Genomic DNA, 9,761 nt, shown 5'->3' with positions numbered 1-9,761 from the left:
TTCAGCAGGGCATGCGTTCCTGGTGTCCTGCCAGAGTAGAAACCCTCTGGCACCTGTAAAGAAACACAGCTGTGTGCACAGCACTGCCCTCCTGAGACATCTCACCTTGGGGCTAGGATTCTTATTGTCACGCGCAGAAGGTTAAGGTGAGGGTGACACGTTTACAGGTATCAGGTTAGGCCAGGCTGCATGCCAGGGATGGATCTACCCATAAGGCTGGATTTACAGTTCATCACTGTGGGCTCTGTGTTCCTCAATCAGCTGTGATAGTCTTGCAACTTAAGACCCAGAAGAAATCTTTGCTTTTCTGGATACAGTTGTTAAGGTGCCACTTTTCCAGCTTCAATGTTAAATTTTGGTAATTTCTCAGTTCCTGAAACATAAATGGCTCTCACTCTGACTGCGTGCTCCCCATGGGCAGTGATTCACCCTGTCACCTCACCTTCACCCATTTGTCATATTAGGAAATGAGAGCCACTCAATCATATCTTCCCCACATCACTTTGAAACTTAGCACATGCCTGGTGAAACACCAAAGAGTGGTTCACTGCAGGACTCCAGTGAAAACATTCCTCCCCTCACACTTAGCTCACTGCTGAGGCCACCCCACCACAGCTGCAGGGCCACCTTCTGGCTCCATGCAGAGGACTGCATGACAGATATGCCCTCAACTGCACAGGTCCAGCATCTTCTGCAAAGCTCACTAGACACATTCCCTGCTGCCACACAACACAATGTCTACTCAACACTTCATGTCAGTACAGAAACAGAAAGCGCCCATGCTGAGCTTGCAAGCAGCAGGAAACCTGAGACCATGATCCCACTGCTGGAAAAGGGAGCAGGAAAGCCCTGAGAGGCCACAATGCAGAGCTTAGTCACTCAATATTGGTATTGGGTCTTGTCATCTCCCTGTTTAATTTGTGGCATAAACTTAGACAAAAAGTGGCCAACATAGTCTCACAGTCCTCCTGATGCAGCAGGAAGGATGCATCTGGGTAAAGAAACTTTTTTTTTCCCCCCATCCCACACTTTCCAAGGAAAAGGCAGGAGGGAATATACACTCATCCAATGACAAGCTTCAAATTTCCACTAAGAAGTAAGTGGTGGGACCCCACAGGCCACAGAGTACTCTCTGTGCCAGGGATGCAGCCAAGAGCCCTTCCTCCTCCCAGTCAGACCCCACTGCTGTGGCCCTTTCATAAAGTTAATTTAAAAGTGAAGTGAATTAGTGTAAACCAGGCCCTTCTCCTGAAGCCCCTTGTGGGCCTGCCACTCCTTTTGATCCCTGAGATGCTGAATCAACCTGTCAGAGTGGATCAATTCGAAGGACCAGAAGGCAAAATGGGAAAAATAGGGTCAGGCTAATGGGATTTAACATTAATTCTGCACCAAGCCTGAAAAGATGGAAGAACAGGGCCTGGAGGGTGAAAGGGATAATGAACTGAGAGTTGATGGAAGGAAATTTAATTGGTTTTAACAACAGAAGGTCACATTCTGTTACCTATATTTGGGTTGAGCAATAAACTTATTTTGACAATTTGTGCCAGCTGATGACCTGCCCTGCTCTTCGTTGGGACTGTTTTGGAGTAAGCCAGTGAGGAATGCAGCACTGGGATGAGGGTCACTAACAGGTGGCAAGTCTGAGTAAGAAAACTACAGAGACTTGATAGGTCCATTAACTGATATAACTGGGGCTGATGAGAAGACAACTGGAAGGGTGGAGAGGCTGGTGTTCCCACTCACTGCTGTGCTCAACAGAGCTGCAACCAATACAGTCTTATTTAATCACAAGACCAGAAGTGAATCAATGGTTCACTTTAACTCAAGACAATAAAAAAGCTGTATGATTTAAAGTTCAGCAGTCTGTCACCAACTGATCTCCTGACCCTGCCAAGCCCTAACATCTAGCAGGCAGTAAGTAGCCTGGAGTGATGTCCCGGCTGCCTCTCTCCTCCCAGGTTGCAATGGTTCACAAACCTGGAGGTTCTCCAGGCACTTTGTGATGATAGCTAGCACTGGTGTCTCTTGACACACCACACAGAAAAAAGATCAGGGTGTTTCAGCCTTCAGCCACAGTTCTGTAGCTGTCACAAGCAACATGACTGTGGGAATAGTTTCAGTGCCTACATGCTAGCACCTATACAAAAGTTTAGCAATGACATCCATTGACCCTCAATAGAGCATGAACAGCCACTGTTCTCGCAAGCCCTTGCCATAGAAGCCATCTGATAGCTACCTTGCACCTGACTGGCATAGTGCATCCCATCTACAGAATACAATGATCTGAGTTGGTGCTAAAACATTCTCCAAGGCTGCCACAATTATTTAAAGATATAACCTGACATAAATTACCAGTTTGGATATATAGACCATTTAGTCTTCAGCTGGCCCAAGACTGAGTTGTTTCAAGATTACTTGTGAAAAATTACTTGAGGGCAGCAAACTTTCAAACAGAGATCGACTCTGTATTTGGAAGACTTGGCCCCAAACCAGTTCCTGATGTGGCAAAGAGTGCAATTATCCTGATGAAAGGTTAGGGATGCTTGTAGCTGCAGCTGGTTCACCAAGTAATGCTGAATGATGGATATAATTAAATGGGGTGCAGCAGAGTGGAATGTGTGCTACAATGAACTATTTTAAGGCTTCATCCCCTCCAATCAGCCTATAACTACAGAAGTGCAGTCACAAACACAGTCCATGCTATTCAGCACCACTATTTATATATAGAGAGATTCAGTATCACATCGGTGCATTGCAACTAATAGTCCTGGACAGGACAAGCAGAGATTAAGTATTCAACTGTACTAAGGTGCAACAATAAAAGCCAACTAGCCACTAATTCCACCCAGGTTTGCACAGCAAAATGTAAGTCTTGAATTCTGCATCACCAGGTCAAAGGTTGCACAATATCTCAAGAGCTAAAGTTTTCACTAGTTAGCACTAGTCAGGACTATTAAAAAAAAAAAAAAAGAAAAGAAAAAAGAGAAAAAAAAGGTTTGAAGAGCCACATTCTGCAGAACATCCCAAATGACAGAGCATTTACAGAGGTGCTCTGATATCTTATGATCCACCCAAGCTTTGCAGCACTGAACATGCACACTATTTTTATTTGATCTACAGAGACATGAGAGCTGAGCTAGGCCTCCTCTGCAGCATTTACAAACTGACAAAGTGAGGTTTGCTCCCTGCAGAAAAGGGAACAAAGGTGAAGAAGCCTCATAATCAGCTCCCATGAAAGGAAGCACAATCTCAGCCTCATGATTCCCACCTGTGTCTGGCAAGCACTGTCCTCCATCTCACCCCAACTAGAGCCTGTGGACTGAAGCATCAGCTTGTGTTGCAGTCTTAGGGCATTTCACTGAGTGACAGTAACAGGCAGACAGAGCAATGTGGAATGCTTCTGTACAAGTTATACAGTATTTCCCATCAGCACACCCCACAAATCCCAGAGAGTGGCCAGCTGGCTCTTACCTTGCACTGAGATTCTGGGAAACAAGTATCAAAATAAAGGGAAGAGACAGTTGGGACTGTACTCTTGTGCTACCCTCGGTCTCTAACCTCAGTGAGTTACTACTGCAATTTATTTATATAGAAGCACATGAGAGAAAAAAAAAAAAGACAAGTGTTGTTCCAAAGCAGCTTAGATTCTGTTGCAAAGTATTTCATTCAAATTAGCCCTTCGGCTCATTCACATGCAGTAATCCTGAATAAAAAATGTCCAAGTGCATAATTTAATATCAAGGCAAGACCATAATTTATGTATAAAATGGTTGAAAAATCTTTAACATCAAATACCACTCAACTCCTATATTTTTAGTCCTGTTAATTTATTCCTCTCCTTTCTATTTCATGTCACCACTAAAAGACCAAATCAGAACAACTTTTTGCTCACCCTTTAATGACCTTTTGGTTTGCAACTATTTAAGAGTGACTTGGGAAAGGTATTATACCACATGATGTTTCATCCTCACTTTGAACTGCCACCAGATATTATTTTGCAGCTGTTTTATTGTAACTGGCATCCTGAAATCTAAACAGAAAGGCATCTTAATGGCAATTTCAACAGATTTTTAATTTCCTGAGAGAATTCACGAAGGGAGAGCATTTTTAAAATGTAATGCTATAATAGGCATGATTCCCTCTTTCTAGCCATTTTAGCTTTTGGAATTTAAAAATTATTTTACTGAACTTTCTAAAAAATTCCTCCAAAACGCAGATGAAAAGAATTTTAAAGAGTTTTTGCTCATAAAATCCAGGTAAACTCCACAAGGATCTGTGTTTCTGCAGCTTCTGTTTACCCACCTCACAATTAAATCCACAGAAGAGTGCACAGGAAAGAAAGTCACACCTGGGATTTTCCCTGGCAACCAACATCTCGGTACACTCTCCAATCCCACTGGAGTTTTGTGGCCAGGAATGCAATGAGCAGCCGAGTACCACAGGAAGAACGTCCCAGTATGGGACAGATAGCAGGGAATTTTGCACAAAGGCCCCTTTTTCTTGACTTGGGTTACCCCAGACTATTTGCCCACAAAGACAAGCTGTGAGTGAAAAGCAGGTTTCATAAATAACCCTTGTAGTTGTAAAGGAGAAATAGCTGAGCTGGCAAGATCTCTTATACTGCTCAAAGCCTTTGTCAGCCCTAACACATCAGTTATCTTTTAAAAAATACGATTCTAGATATTATTCTAGCATTCTGAAGACAAAAGACATACCTGTGTTGCCTACGAACCAATGGTGCACATTATCACAACATCTGTAGTATTATTTTTTAGAGATCAAGTTGAACACTACCCAGAATGGTTTTTTTTTTCAGTCATAAAAAAGTGAAAAATGAATTGCATCCAGAAAGCAAATGGCAAACAGATGAAAACCCTTTGGTTCTTTGCTGGAGAACCTCCCTTTGAGCAGCCCCAGAGCGAAGAAAGAGGAGAAGAGGACACCAGCAGGGCATCCCATCAAACTGCTCAGCTTGGCAACTGGGGCTTTCATCTGCCAGGCAGTCCTGTGTGTCTCAGACACTGGCTCAGATGCTTCAGTTCACATGGGAAGAGATGAAGGGCTGAATGTTTAGCACTGTAATCAGCAAGATAACAGGTTGCCAAGTACAAGGGTACTTCGAGTAATACCACTGTTCTACAAATGTGCTGTATTGATGTATCTTTAATCTGAATGCACTGTAGACATGCTTGGATAGCTAAACCAGTCTCCAATTTGGGGTGCATTTATTTCTAGTGCCACTGAGGCTACTATGGAGAACATTTCAGAACTACTAAATACCCGGATATCCAGTTACTAAGAGCTGCAGATATCAGAATTCTCCAAAAGCAAAAGCTGCTTTATATTCTTAAATCCAGGAGTGGAGGTGGAGAAAGAAGAACCTCAGCTGCTGTGGCTGCACAGACAAAGGGTGGGTCTCCCATCAGTAACATTTGCCAGGTTGAAGAAAATACTCTCTTAAGACCAGATGTAAGTAAAATTTTAAAGCCACAATCATGTCAACATTTCACCCCACCCATTTGTGACTGTGTCCAAAACCCCTCCTTTGCCAAACACTGATAATTTAACAGTAAAACAGAGATGTGGTGCAGCAAAGCAAAAAGATAACCTTCAAAATTTATATAAATCTCAAGGAAATATGCTGGCAAAGTGAGGAAAGAGGAGGAGAAAAGGTATTTAAGGGATTTAATAAAGAAGCACATCTGATATTCTCAGAGAATGCAGATTCAAGAAAAGCACTGATAAAGTTCCTTTTTGGACAGAAAGATTCTCTATGAAGCATTAAGAGTGGATTGACATCTGGCTTGCCAGATAAAGATATTCTGAGCAAACAAAACTGCATACAATATCAGCAACAACACAGATAAAAACCTCAGGCACTGGAATCTTCACAAATGTTGAACTGCAAAATCTACCTGTGCTGTGCTCCCATCTAGATGTATAAATACCATTTGCCAGTGCTTCAGTTCAGCATAACATTCGACAGGACACTTTAAAGAATGCTGTAGTATTTGCCTAGTGCCCTGTACATTATTCCAGTGACAAGGCCTGTCATTTCAGAGCAACACTGCAGCAGATGGCTTTGTATGAGGTCTAAGGTCAAATTCAGCTGTGGAAAGTCAGTATCTTTTATATAAGCTTTCATGTTCAGCACCAGCTTATGTACTGCCAGGAAGAAAATATCTCTAGGAGACAGCTCTGAAGCCTGAACCTCAGTGAGACACAGAACTGTTAAATTAAGTCAAACTGATGAGAAGTCACAGAGAGAATGAAAGAGAAGAACAGAGTAGAACTGCTTATGAGCCAATGGTTTTGGTGATTCTTTTCAACATTGCACAACTGGCTTTGGGATTTCTAAGTTCATAACCATCAAGTGATCATCAACCACAACTGGGTCTCAGACAAAAGCCAGAGTACTGCATGTGAAAGCTAAGATCTTTGTTTCAGTTCTAAGAAGAGATTTTCCTGCATTTCCAATATTGCATTTCAAGCCTGCACATTGCAAAAGCTGAGAAGTTTTGCAAAAGCAGATGGGCAGCTTGAGTTTGGTTTACTCAATCCATGCAAACGGTATCCTCTCACTTTTTTCTCCCAGTCACCTGTTTCAAAGGTTCTGTCATTTGGTCAACTTCCCAGAAGAAATCTGGGCAGGCCATAATAAATTTGACAGAGCAAAAATCATCCTTGATGTAGCTTACATAGAGTGGTAGTCACCCATGTTTTGCAGGGCACGAATCTAGGCCAGTGGCTGAAATGAGGAAACTACTGCTATCCCACATAGTTCTGGCACCTGAAAAATAACTTGGAAGTGCTGAAACAGTTTTACCAAAGGTTGAACTTTTCTAAAACCTGTTGGTAACCTGCCACCAGAATGAAAACCTGAAGACTTAATCCCTCCACTCACATCTTTTCACTCTCTTGGCAAACACTTCACTGCCCAGGGACCTCATTCAGAAGTCATCCTTTGGTTTCGTGTTAACCCATATTTCATCTGGCTGCTCACAAAGAAGGAGAATTTTAAATCATTTTCTTCACAGCCAATTTGTCTTCAGTTTTCTTAATATCCTAAGGCAGCAGCTCTGGTATGGTCTAAGTGCAGGACTTGGCCCTGGGCTGGAAAAGGGGGAGGTGGGGCAGAATGAGACCTTTGTAATCCAAGGGGAAATGGTCAGTGACCTGCTACATCACCTAAACATCCATAAACCTATGGGACCAGATGGGCTGCACCCAAGAGTACTGAAGGAGTTGGCGGATGCACTCACCAAGCCTCTTCTTGTCATTTACCAGCAGTCCTGGCTAACTGGGGAGGTCTCAGTGGACTGAAGGGTAGCAAATGTGGCACCCATCCACAAGAAAGCCAAAAAGGACAATCCAGGGAACTACAGACCTGTCACTATGAACAAGTAGTTCACTGGGTTTCTTTTAAGTTCCTTTGTTACACCTAATTGCTCATAACTGAAAATGCAGTCATATCTGCTTTCCTGGCTCCACCAATAAGCCACTCTATTTTCTTACAATTCTGAAGCACTCCCCAAGCTTCTGCTAATAATTTTGCTTGACCTTTATTGAAGACCAAGCGTCGGCTGGCAATTAGATTTGGTGATCCCTTTGGTGATTGAGGCTCAGTGATTTACTGTAAATTATAAATAGTTCAAATGTTTCATTATGCTTATTCTGTCTACAAGCTTTGTGGCCAGGTAAGCACTGACATGACATTCACTGTTAAATGATCTCATTAAACTTCTTAAATTAAGTGGTGCAACACTTCACCTGCCACATTATCCAAGGACTCCTGCAATGCACATTAAACATTCAGCAACAATAGATGCTCTACCGTAGTTCACCTTGTTGGGAGTGAAATTTCAGTCCCTGAACATAAGGTTGAGTACCTGATGCTGTTTGTCAGAGACAATAAATAATGAAGACAGATAACCATGTAAAGTAAGAGGTTAAGGACATCAATAGCTTTACCACAGAATTTTGAAAGAGGCTCTCAAAACAAGATGCCACTAAAATTGAAAAAAAGTTAAGGAAAAGGAAGGTAGATACTGGTTTCTTCCATTCCTTCATCAGTATAATGACTGCGAGAGATGGTTTATTGTGTCCTTTTTCATTCACAACCCCAGAGCAAAAGGAGGGGCAGTCACACAACCTCTTACCTCACAGCTGCTTGTAAAGTTTGTCTTTAGCCCTTTCATACCTTGTCTTCCTGCTGATAATATTGAAATAGAGCTGAATGGAGTCAAGGTTGGATAATGCACCACATCATTGCACTTAGGCCAATAAACAGCACATTGATAGCACATGGATTAGGACCTCCTCTGTGCTAGATGCTGGACCTACAAACTCCACAACACAAAACTAAGTATTAAGTCATGAGGAAGAATAATAGGAGTATCTGAACTTCCCTGGCTTTAACATTTTATTTTCCACATTTTTAATTGTTTCCCTGCCAAAAGGAATTGTTCTAATTTACCCCCCTGCCTTTATATAGTATGATTTTTGGCATCTGCTTCTGGATATTCTTTCTGAAGGATGACAGGCTCCCAGCAATTGTAATGTAGCCTGTGAACATACCAGACTGCTCCCCAGACAGATTTAGACTTCATCACATAGTATTAACCCCACACACTGAATATGGTTTTCTGACTTAAAAGGCTGGATTAGCTCTTATTATCAGAAGAGAAGTAGTAAAAGTTTGAGTGTTACAGATGGAATGGCAGATGGGAAGCAAAAGCTTCATGTGAAGAAGGTCTGGCTAAAAACTATTAATCCAGAAAAATCTTGTTTGTATGCAGGCAAACCTAGGAAAACCCACTGCAATATGACCAACGGGTGAAAGAAGACGAAACTGCCCCAAGCCCATTATCTGGCACATCATGGCATGGGGTCTGAAAGAAGGAAAAAAACACTCTCTAACACTCTATTTACTATTTCCTGGAAAAACAATCTCTTTATGGGGCATGCAGAGAGGCAATGCCTTCCTAAAGATTATAAAGATTATTAATTTATAGGAACTCCACTATGAAAATGAAATGGACTCATATATATTTGATGAAATAACATTTTCTAGGGTTTGTAAGCTGCAAAATTCTATACTCAAAAACTTTAGCAGTACCTGTAAGTCATGCCATTATAGTTGTAGCACCAAAAAAGGCTTTTTACACTTTGTTGAAATGCATGGTGTGGAGAGGAAGCACATCTCCATCCGTTCTGGTAACAGACAACTTCAACAGGAAGGGAAGTGAGAACTTCAGAGGCCTGCCTGGCTGCTGAGAGCCCACTCTGAGGCTCTGAGAGTGGCTGTGATGGAGAAGCACAACCTTCTAGAGTTTCACCCAAGAAGAAATGAATGCCTGGAATTTTTCCAGGTGAATGGCACTTGTTTAGAGTTTGAATGACTGCAAGATACCACAGCATTATAACAAAGAATCCATTAACACCGAACTGACTACAGTCTACTCAACAAATCCTGTGATTGTTTATGGCCAGTTCTCACAAAATCCTTCTAGGGTATGTGGCTCCTGGGTTTTTTCATTTTTCACTTCAGTGGGGATTTCTGTCTGAGTAGCAGCTTCAGGAAGGGACCCATAGTTTGAGAGGTATCTTGCAGAAATGTAATCAGCAAAAGACAATGAAATAATCTAGTATGTTTCTTTTCTATGACCATAAAAAGCCTGTTATGTTATCACTTACTTGAAAAATCACCCCAAAAAGTTACTTCCCCTTTCATCAATTAATTTCAACATTCAGGGAAACAG

The 9,761-nt window shown here is 41.9% G+C and overlaps 1 protein-coding gene across 1 annotated transcript in view; it reads right to left on the bottom strand.

Annotated features, from left to right (window-relative positions):
* XYLT1 (xylosyltransferase I) overlaps window positions 1-9,761 on the bottom strand; it is a 112,079-nt gene that overhangs the window by 47,749 nt on the left and 54,569 nt on the right. The gene's annotated exons all lie outside the window — the stretch shown is intronic.

The sequence above is a fragment of the Chaetura pelagica genome, unplaced genomic scaffold, assembly GCF_000747805.2.
Source record: "Chaetura pelagica isolate M959 unplaced genomic scaffold, ChaPel_1.0 scaffold138, whole genome shotgun sequence".
Lineage (NCBI taxonomy): Eukaryota > Metazoa > Chordata > Aves > Apodiformes > Apodidae > Chaetura > Chaetura pelagica.
The sequence above is the reverse complement of the archived record's forward strand: the minus strand, read 5'-3'. Positions and strand labels throughout refer to the sequence as shown.